This window comes from Gymnogyps californianus, chromosome 8 (assembly GCF_018139145.2).
Source record: "Gymnogyps californianus isolate 813 chromosome 8, ASM1813914v2, whole genome shotgun sequence".
Taxonomy (NCBI): Eukaryota; Metazoa; Chordata; class Aves; order Accipitriformes; family Cathartidae; genus Gymnogyps; species Gymnogyps californianus.
In genome coordinates, this window is record NC_059478.1 from 18,117,248 (window position 1) to 18,134,671 (window position 17,424).

The window sequence follows — 17,424 nt, forward strand, 5'->3', positions numbered from 1 at the left end:
GCTTCCCACCTCCGCGAGTGGACTGACAATGCCCGGGTCGTCCCTCTCGTCGCTTCTCTACTCTCAGGTTTCCTGTTCCCCTCTCACATCGTTCGCCAGCCGGGGCTGGTCGCAGGAGCCTGCCTTTCTCACTGGCACGGCGAGCGCCTTTGTACAGCTCCTGCAGCACTTGACCTAGTTTTCCACTTTCTGTGGGAAAGGCACCGCCAAGCAACCGACACTCCGACGTCCCGCTCCCGAGCGCGCTGCGCGGCTTGGCGCAGGTGAGGGGAGGCCGCGCCGGGCGGGCGGCAGCCGCGCTGCCAGTCCGCCTTCTGAAGAAAGGTCTTTTAGGAAATCGCTCTCCCGCCGGCGGAAGGCATTTCCTTCGTGCCCCCAGAGCCCTGCCGGGAGCGACCCGCTGGGGGCCGGCCTGCGGGGCCGCGGCTGCCGCCCGCCCTGTGGGAGCCGCGCGCGACGGTAACGTTCGCGCACCTGCGACCAACGGCAAGGGGGGCGCGCGCCCCCCGGCCGAGCAGCTCGCTGCGGGAGGGGGCTGGGGAGCGGCGGCGCGGGAAGGCCGCACGCATGCGCGCTCCGACCCCCAGGACGCGCGTGCGTGTGGGGCTGTGTGTATGTGTGTGTGTAGCCGCGCGCGGAGTGGCGGGGAGTCGGGAAACTTGCGCGATGACGTCATGACGCGGCGTGCGGGACGTAACCCCGGCGTGACGCACACCCCGGCGAGCCCGTGAGTTTCCCGTTATGCCCTTTTTTTTTTTTTTTTTTTAAAATGCCCTCCCCCCACCCCCCGCCCCCCCGCCGGCAGCCGGGAGGGGAGGGGGTGCGCGGGGGCGCGCGGCGCCGCGTGGGGCCGCGTGGGGCGGGGGCGACGCGGGCTGAGGCGGGCGCGGCGAGCCGGCCGCCCTAGCGGCGGTTGGCGGGGAGGGCGGCTCTGCCTCCATCCTGCCGCATCGGGGAACATGGCGGCCGCCTCCGACCTGGTGCGGCACCGCGACTCGGCCGCAGCCGCCCGCGCCGCGGTAAGTGGCCGGGCCGAGGCGGCGGTGGCGGCGGCGCGGCGGAGAGAGGCGGGCGGGCGGGCGGGCGAGGCGCTCCCCTCCCCGGCCCTCCTCGTCGCCTCTCTCCGTCCCCGCCGTGGCCCCTCGCCCCCTCCCCGAGCCGGCGAGCGGCCTCCCCGGTGCCCCGGCCGGGCCGGACACAAAGGGCTGTGCCGAGGAGGGTTTTGTTCGGTCACATGAAGCGGCGCAGCCAGTGAGCGCGGAGCTGGGAGGGGGGAGCAGGGCCGCCGCCATTGCCAGGCGCGGAGGAGCTGGGCAGCCCGGTGCCGCCGCGGCGGGGCCTAGGGCTCGGGGAGAGCCTCCCGGGGCCGGGCCGCCGGCAGCGCGGGGCCGCGGGGAGCCAGGTAATGCCCCGCGCGGCGCCGCCGCGGCCGGCAGGGGCGGCCGGGGCAGGAGGATGCCGTCGCTCGGGGGTGGCCGGGGTCACCCTGGGGGGCTCCGGCAGGCGTCGGTCCCCTCCCGCCGCCCGCCCCGGCGTGCCAAGGCGGCGCGGCGGGTCCTGCTGGGCAGACCTGCGCTCTGCTTCTCGCCGCTTCGCTGCCTCTCGCCTCCCTAGTGCGGGTCGCCACACATGCTGCCCACCCGGGCTCATGGTCAGCCCGGGAAAGGCTGCCTGCTGCTGTCCTGGGGCAGGGGTAACGTGCGATCCCCTCCCTCCCCTTCGTTCCCTTCCTTCTTGGCATGAAGCAGGGCGGCTCTGAAATGCACAGTGTTGTTACAAAGGGCTGGCAAGTTCCTGGCCCGCCGTGGGACTGGCCTGCGTGCCCTACGTACCGGGCGCAGTGCTGCTGTCTGCAGTGCGTGGGGCTCCCGGAGCTGAGGTGGTTTACAGCAGCGAAGGAAAAGTTAACAGTTCAGGTATCGTGTGTTCGGGCTCCCAGCTGCTTCAGGGTCTGGCGGTTTCTCTGACAAAGTTTGTGTTACATCAGGTTGCAGTGATGAGCATCATCTTGACCAATGTAATTTATCAGAAATCTAGAAAGTTTTCTTTCTTCTTATGGCTTATATGTAACCTTTAGTCGATTGTAAATACTTCGGTTGGGGTAGTGTGGGCTATAAACTGATATGTCACGGTGGTAGTGAAAAAAGCATAGTATATCAAAATAGGTTTCTATCAGTGTTGTACAACTCTGGCCCTTTAAGCAAAGTCTTGTTTGCAGTGATGTTCTGATTCCTGTCCCCCCTTCTAGCACATAATTTAATTATGAAGATTGTGTCATGGAACTTAGCTTTCAGATGCGTATGGGGAATGAATGTGCACCAGATTTTAGAGTAAGAAGCCATTTCATGTTGTATAGATTAATGAATTAACACATGGTACAAACACTCTTAAGAGGCTGATAAGTATCTCTGGAATTCCACCATAGAGTTGTACCTTCTACTGAGAAGTTTGTGCAGTATGTTATTTTTTTATACAAGTTGCAAAGTAATTTTTCATTCAAATTATAAAACAAATATCTGAAGAGAAGATTCTTCACAGTTGAGAGTGAAGTGCTTCGGAGTTTTGGTAACTTAATGTGATTCTTCTGCATAGAATTATTCACTACCTGACTTGTGCAAGGCAGGTGATTTGAGGGCAGAATAAATGGACTGATTAAACAATGCAAAATAGAACTGGAGAAGCTTTTAGTGGGTTACTTAGATGCAGAGAAAACGCAGCAATTTTCTTATTGGAAAGTTTAAGTACAGTGCATGGAGGAGCAGTGCAGTGTGACAATCCTATTACACTGGCTTATAATCAAAGCTGATACTGCAAACCTGTCTAATGTAACTGCAGAGGGATGTGGTGCAGTTATACAAGAGTTACAACGAGAATTGATATTAATAATCTTCAAAATACTGTCTTAAAATAGTTTCATCTGATGTCTGATAGAATCTTCTGATTCATTCAGATTGAATTTTTTTAATAAAAAATCTATCCAAGGAACAGGAGTTTTGCAGAGGAAAAAAAAAGTTGTTGTTAATGTCACCAAAGAAACTTTTCTTTTTATAGATATATTGTTTCATTTCCTCTAATCTGTATGGTATTTTTTATATTTAAAAAAATCCTTGGCAAATATCATTGTAACAAAATCGGAGCAAAGATGTACTACTATGACTTTCTTTTTAAGTTTCATGAAGTCCAGCATCTAGTTTATACTGAGTAGCACTAGAAGGAATACACCTAGGAAAATGTGTATGAAAGTTCTTGAGTGAATGCTAAAAGAATACTACTGGCTTGAAATCTCAACAGGTGAGCTGGCTAGTAGGAAGAAAAGGCACTGATCACTTAGAGCATCCCTGTGAGGTTATTTAGTACAGCAACAATTGATTGAAGTAGGAGCATCAGCAATTGAATAAACAGGATGTTAAACAATAGTGGCAATGCCTTCCACTTTAAAATAACAGTGTAGGCTGAATTTCAATATGGCCACTGAATTCAAGGGTTGTCAGTGGAATTTCTTGTGGAATAGTTTGTGCTTATACTTGCAAGTATTAGCAGAACCTACTAGCATGTATACTTTTTTTTGATTCAAGCCTTTTGAAGTCACTTCTGGAGAAAACAGAACTGAAAAGGGAATAAAATTATCCGTAGTAATAAAATACACATGTGCTCACACACAGTTACTAATCTCAAACACTTTCAGACTTTTTACCAACTTGCAAAAGATCTGAGAACTTAAAACTGGAAAAAATACAGAATAGTTGTGTCACTTGCTGTGCGGTTCCACCTGAAGTTGGTTTTAATTAAAGGTCTTTGAACAGTTGCTGATTGGCTGTGTTTGTTTGACTAGTCAATAACTCACTTTCCTCATGTTTTTACATTTTCAAACAACTTTTTGTCTTCAACAAAGTTCAAGTGATGCAGCTATTAGAGGACTGCCTTAAGATACTTGTTTTATTCCCTCTATTATTTTAATACCAAATGCACTACTCTAATGTTACAGTTATTTTAAGCCAAATTGAATTAGTTCCCTCTGTGCTCTGGATTGTGACTATACTGTATTATGTATTCAGAGATTGGGAGGACAATCATTTAATAAAATTAGGTTATATCTGAACAATGTTGCACTCGCTTAAATTGACTTTGAGACTGGTTTAAGTTGGCATAGCCTCCAATGCCCAGTTCCTTCAGATGAAAATAGTGTCCACCCAACTTCAGAGTGTAAAGAAATCCCTGGTGAAATAAACCAAAACAAGTCTGTCTTCTCTAAAAATACGTTCGTTTATCTTCTTGAGCACTCCAAATACATGCTGATTTTTGATAATTAACACTTTTCCTTGCTGCTTTTTTTTCAATGTAGATGCAACCTTCATATAGCTATTGGAAAAAGAGCTTAGGTTATCCAAGGAAATGGTGAATATTGGTCATTCTGGCTGATATACATAAAGATAATGCTGGGCTGTCTGGGTTAAAGGATTGCATGTCGTTTGTAATATTATGAAAAAATACCCTTTTCATGCTTAATTTAAAAAAAAAAACCCACATACGCTTTCATGCCTGTATACATTGTGTCCCTTAAATCAAAACTTGTGTCAGTTAATAGGAACCGTTTACACAAGCAGTGATGGTAGAAAAGTCATGCCCACGTTGTTCGCTGAACTGTAAAGCTTCTCTTTGATAGGCAAGGGTGTGAAATGGTCACTCTGACTTCCCTGGTTATGTAAAAACAGACACAAATACAATGCATCTCTACAGTACAGTAATTCTGTGAGATGTAATTTGATGCTCAAATCACAGCTGTCTGTCAAGAAAGACAGTGTAATGAGTTTGCATAAACTTCTAATGTGTTTTTTCAAAAAATTGAAAAGAGCATAATAGTCACGGGATCAGTCATGTTACCTAGTATGCAATGCAGTGTCATGTAATGAGTATTTCGTCTTGGTACTAAGTCTACCCAGAATTCTATGGTATTTACTCATAAGTGGTGTTGCTTCATTGAAGGAGAGCAAGCTTTTTTAAATTTTAAAATAAGGAAATAAAATAATCCAAATGAGTATCCAGTTGTGCTGCATTTCTGTCACTGTTCAACTGTACACAGCAGCTGTTACATTGATGAAATGTTGCAGCAACACCCTTATGTTGCCAATGAGGCTAAAGGGGGGAAGACAGTGGCTTAACTGTGAGTATGCATTTTTTGGTTTTGATTACACTAAATATTAACTGACTTAATATTTCTGAGCAAACTTGGTAATACGGAGAACTCTCACTCCAGTAGATGTAATTGTGATACTCTTGGTATGGGAACTACTGGTTTCAGATGTGATTAAATCCAGCTACTGGAAATGATGAATCTCCAGTTGACATTTATTGATTGATACTGAGTGCTTAATCTTACATACAATCGACTAGTTGAAGGATGATGGGATATTTAGTAATTCAGTATTTCTTGAAACCTAATCCAGAGGATGCGAAGTTCGTGCTCAAATCAGAATAAAGGTCAGATTGCTGGGCTTTGGAATATTTCAGGCCTATTGTTAGTGTGTAGTAACTATTTTCAGTATGCTTAACATTGCAAATTAGATACTTACCATACTTATAAAAGCTTTGGAGTTTTGGAGACTGTTTGGAGTACAGTCTTATTCTTTTCTGAGTGAAAATAATAAAGGTAGAAGCTGCAGTCTGAGGTGATACTTGCAATCAGATTTTTTTTTTTAATAAAGGGACATTATTTTGTGAGTATTTGAATGCTTATATTTTTTGCTTGCCTTAAATGAGTACTTAATAACGTTATAGTCTTCAGAAAGCAGCTGGAGTGGGGGAAAGGATGCATCTTGGGAAACAGGATGGAAGGAATTACAGGTGCCTTATTGATTTGTCCAACTGTAGCTAAAGACAGGGATCGAGATCATTGTTACTTTCCTGTTTTCTAGGCCAACTGTTAGCACCCCCTTGTAAAAATACTTTCCACAACGAAGTGATAGAACACAAGCAAAACAAGGTACAAGGTATATGTCTTGTATAATTTACCTGTATTTACAGGCTTTTACCTGAAGCGTCCTTTTTTAGTTTGAGTGAAAGAAATGAGGAATTCGTTAACAAATGTAATAATTGTAATGTTGAAAAGTAGTAATGAATCCCTCCTGCATGCTGCCTCTTCGCAGGATAATAATTCGGTGCAATGATAGCATGAGTTGTGCTTTATCCCATCTACTTTCCCAGTGTGGCTCTTTGATGGGGACAGGGATGGGTTTTACACCCAAGATTTCTTTCCAGAAAAGGCATACAACAGGAGGTCAGGGGACTGCTTTTGGAAGACTGTTACTTATGTCTGCTTCTAAGGCATGGCAGCTCTGAAACTGCTCCTTGCTGCTGCTGTTAGGAAGTGGTAGGTATCTGTTTCTTGTCTGGCTGCAGTTAGTGGGGTGATGGGTGGTGGTTATGGTTTGGGTTTTTTTGGTTTGGTTTGGTTTTTTGTTTTGTTTTGCTGCTTTTCATAGAGTGTTCTGGTTGGTTGGTAGGTTGCTTTTTTTTTTTAACTTCAGGTTTTGTCTTCTTGAGTGGCTGTCCTCTGAATATTTCTGCTGTTTGCTTCTGATTCCACTCAGCTCTCCTAGGAGACTACTTTTTGAAAAAGCCCTTAATGTTTATGATGTTTGTTGCTGATATCTTTCTTCATCCTCGAAGGTAGGTACATACAACAGTTTTGTGGCTACAGAGTTTCAGAAACTCTCTCAATATTAACTTAATTTTCCAAATTTGTCTTTTTTAGTCAGAAGAGGTAGGAACTTTATCGAATTTATATCCTAAAATTAGGCTCCCAACCACCAAAACAGTGGTTGTAGGTTATTGAAGTGTTTATTGTATTTATGATTATGTTGTTTGCAAAGAAACCATGTAGTCTTACGGATGTTCTTAAGAGCGTTCACCAAAGACACTGGATTCTGTGTTCCCCTGTGATAATGGGTGGGGAGGAGACAGAAGGGGAGTATTTTTTCCGAAAGCTTTTTTGTTGTTGTTACTGTAGGTTGGCTTGGTATTAGAAACTACGTTTTCAACAGAGGACAGCCTTTGCCTGAAAAGTTCCAATATAAATAACTTTGTTTCTTCACACAGAAGTGCTGCTTTTTTTGTTTTATACCACAGTTGTTTTGAGCATATCTTCTGCAAGAAAGTCTTGATTGTATGTGCTATCACAAGGAGTGGGAAGTGACAGTTCTGCAGCTGGCTTCTCCCAGCTATCTCCCACAGTGAAGTGGGTACTCTGTCCTCTTCTGCTTCCTTTTTTTTTTTTTTTTAATATATATGTTGACACCAGTGAAATCACCTAATCTTTTCTCTTCTTGAGCAGCACTTAAAAACTGAGAACCTGTGGCATGTAATGAAAATAACTGCATTGTATACAAATTATAATGAATGTTAGAACTCTGAAGTTACTTTAAAAACATCTTTGTGGGAAGTTGAGAACAAAATGCCAGTTAGTGATCCCTACTCAGGTACTTATTAACAAAAAAAATATATTAAGTTGTGGCAGTTTTCTTCTGGGGAAAAAGTGGGAAGATAAGTTGGGGGGACATGTGATGGTGAATTAACCCAGATAAGCTGCACTGAAAAAATTCAGAGGCTTTGGAGCAATTACAGAATGGGAGGGAGTAGAGCTTGCATGTCTAGTATGCAAACTGAACTGAAATGCTGATGAAACTGAGGTGGAAAGATTGCTTGTGTGGTACATAAACCAAAGGAGACTGTAGATACTGTCTGTTGTGTATTCTTTCTACATCTTTGCTTTGGGAAAACGTCTGAAGGTTTGTTTTGTCTGCCTTGTTTTTTTATAAGTGCTTTGAGATAGTGATTGTCTTTTTCTGTGTCCTTATAAAGCCTTGAATGTATTGGACAATAGTGACACATGTTGTGATGAGAAGTGGTAGACTCGTTGATGAGCTGCTTTAGCAGGGATTCTCGCAGACCTTTCCTTTTGTTAGTGTTTTGAAGTAAGGTAGGTACATGGCTAGTATTCAGTGCCGTGTTCCTGTAAATGACAAGCCCCTGTTCTCAGACTTTCTAGGTGGTGAGACTTACTGGCTAAGTTCACTGTGATTCTCACTGCTATACATGTAGCTGAAAGTGCTGGTGGATGAGAGAGGTCCAGTTTCTGTCCTGGAATGTGTGAGGCTTGGAGAGGAAGAGGAACAGCTTGTCCAGAAAAAAATGGTTCCCCAGGTCTGCCTCTCTACTGCAATTGTAAGACTGCTGTTACTTTTTACAATTTTACCAGCAGTAATGTGCATTAACAGGCATAACATATTTCTGCACAAGGGAGAGAACCAAAAATAGAAATGATACTTGGGAGAAACCATTCAGGTTCCTGTATAACTGAAGTGTCACACTATTTCTAAAAATACCGTACAGGTACTGGGATAATTCATTTTTAGAAATGTCTTTTAGACGCTAAAAACAACTTGGGAATTTGCCTTCCATTTTTTAGTGAAGTTCTAGCAGAGGTGAGCAGAGAAGATGATGTGCAAGAGGTAGTCTAGCAAGGATTTATGTCAAAAACAAACAAATTGTTTTTTCTTACAGTGGGAGGGGGGCTTTTTGTAATCATTGCAGGAGTTTTGTGTGTGTGTGCACAGTTTATGTGTGTTCCTTTGCCTGTCTATCCAGATAGATCTTTAGAAACATTTATATAGAGACAGACAATTAAAATCTTCTTTATTGTTTTCCGATATAAGAGTATTGTGTTATGGAATAAGATACAAAGTTCTAAATTAAGGCTATATTTAGGGTAATGTATTGACATTTAGTAAAATTGTGAAGACATCCAGGTTCTGTAGTCTCTTCCGAAGTCCGGCAATGTCCATTAGGGAATTAGAGAGATGGGTTTATATTTTTGCATAAAAAGTACTGCAGTATCCCAGCAGAACATTTCTTCATGTCATTTGAAGCATTAATGGTGAGTTGGGTTTTTTTTGTCTGTTAAGCCATTTAGAGAAAAGTGGGTTGGTTTGACTTCTGCGAGGTGATCATTTTGATGTTTAGGATGTTGGGTGCTGTTTTAAGTGAAGTTCTATTTAATATATTTCAAATAACTTGGCTTTAGGTCCATCTAGTAAGCTGGTCCTGAAGCATGCTGATGCATACTATTTTCAAAGGATGTAAATATAAAGGAGGGAGGATTAATTAGTGATCCCTTGTGTTGTGGTTTCCATGATCATCTTAAAACAAAGTCTTCTTCCAGCTTAGTAATATTAATACTAGGACACAGAGTGATTTTGTTCAAAGTAATCTCTCTGTGACTTCACTTGCATTCTGCCAAACAGTTTTACCTTAACTTTTCTTTCAGTTTTTTAAGTAATCTTCTGGAATGCCATTTTCAACAGGCGAAAATGCACTGGTTTTTACATTCTTGAGGTTGTCCTTTTTCTTCAAGTTTTCTGTCACTGTAGATTCATTAGCATTTCTTCCTGACCTTAAAGGAGATTTTGGCATTCAGAAATGAAACCCAAAGCTGTATGATGTTAATCAACAGCTTATTTGAAAGAATACAAAAATATTAAAGTGTTACCTTTTGTTACCAATACTTTTCTGTTCAGAATTCACACTTTTGTTTTTAGTAGGACAACCCTATTAGTGTAAAAAAACAACCAACCCAAAAAAGCCCCCAAAAACAGAAAACAACAAAAAAACACCCCAAAACCCCCTCGCTTTTTCTTTAGTCTTGCCTTCAGTACAAATTTGAGTGTTTTATGACTGCCTATACCTCATTAAAAAATTAAAGACACAAATATCACATTGTTTTCCTCTAAATATTGTAAATTCCCAGCAATTTTCTGATAGGCTTAAATACAGTCAAGGAATAGCTTTGGTTAGGGTATTCTGAAGTCTAATTTTGGAGAAGTTGACCTGTTCTGTGCTGTAACTTCCTTTGTTTTCTGTTTTATTTGTTCTCTGAATTTTCTTTAGTTTTGTGAATCTGGGGGTAAAGACAAGTTATTTCTTAAATTAAATTTGTAGTAATACTGTAGGTATTTCTGTACTTTTAACAGAGTTCTGGAGAGTAGTTCATAGCTCTTATTTTCTCTGAAGCTGTTTAAAGTTGATTAAGTAGGAACTGAGTAAGTTCTGAGCGTTTTTATCAGAATTGCTCTAATTAAGTATCCTTCTATATGTTTTCCATGAACTTAAGGAAAAGTTTCTCCCTCTCCTTTAATCCATTTAAACCAGAAGATTTTACATTCATAGATAGTCTCTAAGCATTTAGTGTTAATTATAGTTTCTTCAGTGTTCCAGCTGAAAACAAACATGAAATACTGGAGCTAACCTTAAAAATCTAACTTGTATGCTTGCAAAATTCCCAATAATGAGCTAAGATAGTAGCTCTGGGGCCAGTCAGCGGGCAAATAGTCAACCATATTTATGGCCTAGAAGTAGGCACAGAACCTCGATGTAGGTGACTAAATTTTTGGGACATACTAGCCAATATCTATGTGAATTTATGAAGCCTTTGCAGGAGGTATTCTAGTGGTTAACTGTGGCTGTCCAAGACAGTGGCAAAGTTTCCTTTATCTTAGGTGCTCACTTTCATTTGTTTTAAGCAGCTTTGTTATTAGTGCAAATAACATAAGCTGTTTACTTGCTAGAAGATAATATTTCTGTCTCAGGGTTATGTGCTTTTTAAGGTGCAAGGGAGGTGTGGGAAACATACAGGTTTCTTTGCCTCAGTTAAAAAACTGTCCTTTGTGTCAGTATTCTGAAAGAGAGTCATTGTATGAATGGCTTGTGCCAACTGTGTATATATTTATTTTATACTCTTGATTTTATACAACCCTAGCCCATGCAGATCTGCTTCTTTAGCATTATCCCTGTGATCCAATATAAAGCATGTGAAACGGGCTTCGAGTATATGCCTTGTCTCTTCTGTTTCTTGGGCTACTTTTGAAAGTTTGGTTGGGAAATCTGTTTTGGTCAGGAAAACTGACAAATCAAGTGTATGTATTTTTTTAGCCCCAACCAGGTTAGGTGCCTAAGGACAGCCAGTGGGCTGGATATGCACAGGTGAGGATAACAAACGTGGCATGCTTTTTGCTGTTGTCTTTTCTGAAAATCTTACAACTTCTTTGGGGGCGTACCAGAAGGATGCTTTCCTGTAGCCAGAACGAGGGTATTCACTGCTGTAATTCATCGTATGATGGAGACATCAGCACTTTTATCATGAAAGCAGTATTTCATATGAGTAGCAATGTATGTCACGTAACCAAAATGGTGGCAATGGAGTGACCAAACACATGCGATGTAATGGTTTTTCTGTTTTGTGGTGTGGCAGGTATGTTGTGACCCTTAAATATATTTTTTAGAACCTGTATGCCTTGCCTCAGTTTATTGGTTGTGTATCATTATAGCTAGCTAGTAGAAACTAGGCCAGAAGATATGTATTTGCAGGTGTGACAAGGCAGTAAAAACCAGTATACTTTACTATGTGTATGCAAATGAACAGAGGTCAGTCTCTGCATGAAACGGTGCATGCTTACACCTGAAATCCCACATATCTTATTGCTAAAAAAAATACAAGTTGAAAGGACTGAGTTTGTCCATTGACTGTCATGTGTCTGGAAGAATTAATTCAAATAGTAAAAGAAAGATAGAAAGCTTTTGCCCAATTGATGGCTAAGCAAAAAGAAGTGAACAGTGGAACAAAGTCCACAAGCATTTAAAGGGTTCAAATTTGAAGAGAGAAGGATTAATGAAGCACTAACCTTGAAGTGAAGTCTGCCTATGGCTGCTACATATTCTTGCAATCTGACATGGAGACTCCATAGAAGTTTATTAAACAGTGTAGAAGGTAGACCTCAAGGTACTGCATAACTTGGGTAGAGAGACCTTGGGGTAGATCTTGAGAATATCTGCCTGTTCTGGTTTCGGCTGGGACAGAGTTAACTCTCTTCTTAGTAGCTGGTACAGTGCTGTGTTTTGGATTTAGTGTGAGAATAATGTTGATAACACTCTGATATTTTAGTTGTTGCTAAGTAGGGCTTATCCTAAGTTAAGGATTTTTCAGTTTCCCATGCTCTGCCAGCAAGCAGGTGTGCAAGAAGCTGGGAGGGAGCATAGCCAGGACAGCTGACCTGAACTAGCCAAAGGCGTACTCCATACCATGGAACGTCATGCCCAGTATATGAACGGGGGGGGGGGGGGGAGTTGGCCGGGAGGGGCGGATCGTGGCTCTGGCATCGGTCAGTGGGTGGTGAGCAGTTGCATTGTGCATCGCTGGGTTTCCCCCCCCCCCTTTTTTTTGTTATATTCCTTTTTATTACTAGTAGTAGTAGTATTAGTATATTTCATTATTGTTATTGTTAATTTTATATTTTACTTTAGTTATTAAACTGTTCTTATCTCAACCCACGAGTTCTGCCTTCTTTCCCAATTCTCCTCCCCATCCCACCGGGAGCAGGGGGAGGGGGACGGGGAGTGAGAGAGCGGCTGTGTGGTGCTTGGCTTCTGACTGGGGTTAAACCACGACACTGCCTCATAGCAAAATGCTTTTCGTAGAAAAATTTTTGAGCAAAGGCTTAGTAACTTTACAAAACACTTGGAAATTATACTATAGGAAACAGTCCTGTATGGTGATTAATTAAGTGTGTTAGTAATAAAACTTGTGGACACTGACTGAACACAGGGACCATGAACAGGAGCTTGCTAATGAGACATGGATGTTGTGTCAGAGCTGATCTGTGGTTGTGGTGCTGGTGATGTGTGGCTGGTCCGATGGGGTGTGGGTAACTGGTGGTCTCAAACTACATTTCAAAGAGGTGTGTGGAAGCATTTGCCCCAGTTTGCTTGCCCAGTGTGGTAGTATAACCTGGGTTGTAAGATCTGGGTTGTTCCTATTTTAAAAAAAAAAAAAAAAAAAAAGAAAAAGAAAAAGACCTAATGCAGCTATCTAGCATAAAGATGTAAAAACAAAACACAATTGGTTAATTATGTTGCATTGCTACAGCTTATCTAAAGTAGGAAATAGTTTTTTCCTATTTATGTAGGTGATAGACAATGTTGGAAGCTTAAAGTGCCACCAAACCAAGAGTGAGCACTGAGTAGCTCAGTGAGGAATGGATTTTTACTTATTTTAAAAACCATTTTCAATAGCTGTTAAGGTGATAGTGTTGACAGCATAGTCTAACTTTACTCCTTCACCAAACCCCATCCTCTGTCATAAAAAAGCAGGCTCCTGCAAAATGAAGGAAAGGCTTTACGTTACTGGTTATGTATATGTGACTCCCCAAAGTGATCTTTCGTAGATTATAAGTAATAGCGTCTATATGAACCCCATTAGAAAGCAGAGTATTTTGTAGCTTCACTTCAAATCTGATAAGGAGGAGTTGAATCCTATTGTATAAAATATATGTATATTTTATTTGGACAAAACTATTGCAGGAAGAATGCTGGTACTAGAATTTATATTTTTAGGTAATTATTTTATATGTTTATTTTCTTCATACTGGAACATTCATTGTAGTGACAGCTTAGTCCTCTGATAAGCACGCAGGCACTTTGGGAGTTAGCAGTGGTGTTTAAAGACACTAGTACTCCAGAGTGTCTACTCTGTCCTTTGCTGGAGGTTTCTGTCACAGGGGTATCAGAATAAAATGTCTCAGCCACACCAACTCAGAGTTCAACATAAACCTACCTTCATTTTAAGCTTAAGCCCTTACATATGAGATATTTATTACTAGTTTATAAGCAGAGGTTTACAAATACTTATGGAAATCTAAGTGTGCTTGAAATCTCTAGGAAATTTTGTTAGATTTTACGTTTTCACATGCATAGAAAATACACTTCCTCTGATGCTGTGAACAGGAGGTTCCCTTTCCTGTCATGGTCTATGGGAAGTGTCAGAAATGCTGTCTAGACAGTCAACAGCAGGCATTAGAGCTCGTGATCCCAGCATAGCTACCCATTCAAGTGGAAGAAACTTGTGAGGAACTGAATTTGGACTTAGGATCCTGTTTTGTCGGGGGTACTTATGCGCTAATACCAGTTCACTATTTCCTCCTATTGCTGTTATGAATGGTTCTGTATTTCACTTTCTTGTTAGTGCTCTTCCACCATTGCTTTCTTTCAAACTGTCATGATACAAGAAAAGGGGATTTTTTTTTTTTTTTACAGAAAGAAGTGAAAATAGTGTATTTATCACTAATTTTGAGCTGTAGGATTTTAGGTTCAACCTTTTTTAAAAACTGCATTGCAATCTTAAAGGCAGGAAAGTGTTTCAGGTGTTGTCATTTTTTTAAGACTGCAAAAATGTAGAGGAGTTGGAAATGAATGTGTATGCTAGTTTTGTCTTAAAACGGTTTTCTAAATACAGAAAATTCAGACAGATGTCAGTCTACTAAGAAACTGCTTTTGGCTATGGCACTTGCTTTGATTTTGTAATCTGTGATCTGAGAGGGGGTTGTCTTTGGCTGCTGACAGTGTAATGACCAAGGCTGTAAGCTATAACCTGGTAATCTTGGCTATTACCTGGTAATCTTGTCTAGGGCTGTGTTCTTAGAGCCTCCAGGTTAAAATAATGAATTGCATCACTGTTCTTCTCTTCCAGTGTCCTGCAAACTGTTTAGTCCCCTAAATGTAGGGTGTTTTGTTTGGTTTTTTTTTTTTTTTAAAGTAAACTGCCATACTGTTATATTTTCATTAGTGTAAACTGAAATTGTATTGAGTCCAGCATTAGAGAATACTGTTAGGTAGGTACATTAGACTGAAGATGACAGTCTGTAGGGAGGTATCTGAAGTATGTAGCCAGAGAGAAAACTGCTGAGCAGTTTGCCGCCTTTGGGTTTAAACCGAGATTGCAGTAAGGGCTGTTAGCTTTGGAACAGTGTTAAAGCTGAAAAGAAAATGGCTACCAGAAATCATTGTTGCTACAGTAACATCATGGCTTGACTATTTAATGTGCTGCTTTAACTACTATTAGAAATGTTGTGTGAGATACTTTTAGGTAAAAGTGTCCTTAATGGGAACAGAGATTTAAATCCATTTAGATAATAATGGATATCATCAGGTTTCTTGTTTTAGAATACCAATCTGTTTATTGGAAAAACTAATTTCTAGTCAATATTTTTTAAAACCTAATTACTGTTTTTTCTACCCCAAAAAATTGCTTAATGGTTTTAAATTGTATTAATAAACATAATATCCTTATAAAACAACTTGCAGAAAAAAATGATTACAGAGTATTGATCTCTTTTGGTAATCATTTTTTAAGAAAACCCCGATACTATTTCACAAAGTATGTGTGTCGTGGTTTAACCCCAGCCAGCAACTAAGCACCACGCAGCTGCTCACCCCTCCCCCCTCCCAGTGGGATGGGGTGGAGGATCAGGAAAAAAAGTAAAAAGCGTGGGTTGAGGTAAGAGCAATTTAATAACTAAAGTAAAATAGAATATAATACTAACTAATAAAAAATATAATAATAATAGTAGTGAAAAGGAATATTAAAAAAAAAGAGAAATAAAACCCAAGAAAAGACAAGTGATGCACAGTGCAGTTGTTCACCACCCACTGACCGATGCCCGAGCAGTGATCCACCCCTCCCAGCCAACTCCCCCCCCCCCCCGTTCATATACTGGGCATGACGTTCCATGGTATGGAGTACGCCTTTGGCTAGTTCAGGTCAGCTGTCCTGGCTATGCTCCCTCCCAGCTTCTTGCACACCTGCTTGCTGGCAGAGCATGGGAAACTGAAAAGTCCTTAACTTAGGATAAGCCCTACTTAGCAACAACTAAAACATCAGTGTGTTATCAGCATTATTCTCATACTAAATCCAAAACACAGCACTGTACCAGCTACTAAGAAGAAAATTAACTCTGTCCCAGCTGAAACCAGGACAATGTGGTATCTGGTAACGTAATTCTGGCTTTCAGAAATTAAGCCCTTAATGTGTTTTTTTCCATGCAGCAAAGCTTTTGTTTAAGATATATTTTTATGTTTTGAGTTCAAAATAAAAAAATATGGCCAACCTAAATCCTGTTTGAAGATTTATAAATAAGGATAAGATTCTAGAGTGGAATCTATTCAGGGATCTGCGTTGTATTTTATTTCATAAGGATGTAACTGTGTGTATTGTGGAGTAAACTTTTTGCAGGTTTTTTTTTGTTAATAGGGAAGAGTGCAGTGACATTGAAGAATTTCAGAGTGTGTAATGCAGTACATCAGGAAAGGGATATGTGAAGTGCAGTGAATGTGTGAAGATTAATTGATGCATTTCTGTGTGTGTCAGGATTCCACAGGTGGCAGATTCGATGGCAGGTACGGACAGACAATAAACTGTGTCTGCTCTTCATCAAAGTCCCGTATGTGTGATGTCTCCTGTATAGCAGATCCATTTTTCTGTAGTTCTTTTGTTTTTGGGGGGGGGTTGGTGAAGTTCTCTGTCAGGCTTCCTGACTGAAAAGGCACCGGATTTGTTCAGTAGAGGTGGAGCTGATAAACTATTCTCTATTCAGGGGACTTACGAAAGATTATTCAGTGGTCATTGGTAAAAATTAAGGTGGCCTTTACTTAAAGTATGCATCTAAAATATACGGTTGCCTATGACTTGGAATGCAAGTATCCGTACTTAAAACATGGTATTTCTCAAGTAGCACACATGCTTTATTTACTTTGATTGCGCATATGTATTATTTTTATTGTACAGTCTTATTTCAAACCTTCCTTCAGTATCTTGTACGAAACAGTCTTCTGACTGATTTCAGTGGAATCCTGCCTCATTTACAGGCATGTGTGCCAAATACATAAAATGCAAGTTTTAGAAAAATGCATAGTATGTAAAGACAGTCATTTGGACAATAGAATGTTGCTGCTTCGTGGTATGCAAAAGGGGATGCAGTAATTTGATGTACACAACCTTAACTTGAACTTTTTTTATTCTTATGCTTAGCTTTGCCTCCTTCATGTTTTTATTAAAATTCTGTGGGTTTTGTAGAAAGGAGAGGATGACGCTACAAATGTCTAACACCACTGTACAGTTTGGTATTTTAAAAATGAACCTTGAAATGTAACAGGCTGTTTTCTTAAAATGAGCGCATGGAAGGTGCTGCCTCAGATGTTTCTAAAAGCTTTTTTTTTTTTAAGACACAAAATGCATGTTTTTGAATTAAGGCTGTTGGTTCCTTAGAAAAGCATTTTAGGGAAGAAGCTTTCTGTTTTGGATTTACGATTACTTAGTTTCAGCTGAGAAACTGGGTGTGCAAACTTGGACTAGAAATTTGTAAGGAACCATAATCAATTTCTGTGAGGTAGGCAAGATCTCATGTAACTATCTGTTTTCTGGAGTGCATTTGTGCAGTGCTTATAGTCAGAGGGTTTGTCACTGTATTTTGGGGTGCTGTATGTAAAGGTTATGTGATGATATGGTGAAGGAATGTATAGTAATTCAGACTGGAGGAGAGAGTG

General features: G+C 41.2%; 1 protein-coding gene across 6 annotated transcripts in view; it reads left to right on the forward strand.

Annotated features, from left to right (window-relative positions):
• The first annotated feature begins 680 nt into the window (after positions 1–680).
• ZNF644 (zinc finger protein 644) overlaps positions 681–17,424 on the forward strand; it is a 54,272-nt gene continuing 37,528 nt past the window's right edge. For 4 of the 6 annotated variants that reach the window (XM_050900630.1, XM_050900635.1, XM_050900636.1 and 1 more), the window contains exon 1: positions 977–1,019. The gene's annotated coding sequence lies outside the window, so the exon portion shown is untranslated. Of the gene's footprint in view, positions 728–976; positions 1,020–6,567; positions 6,667–17,424 lie in introns of those variants that run through there. The other 2 variants (XM_050900631.1, XM_050900632.1) reach the window with 2 other exon arrangements.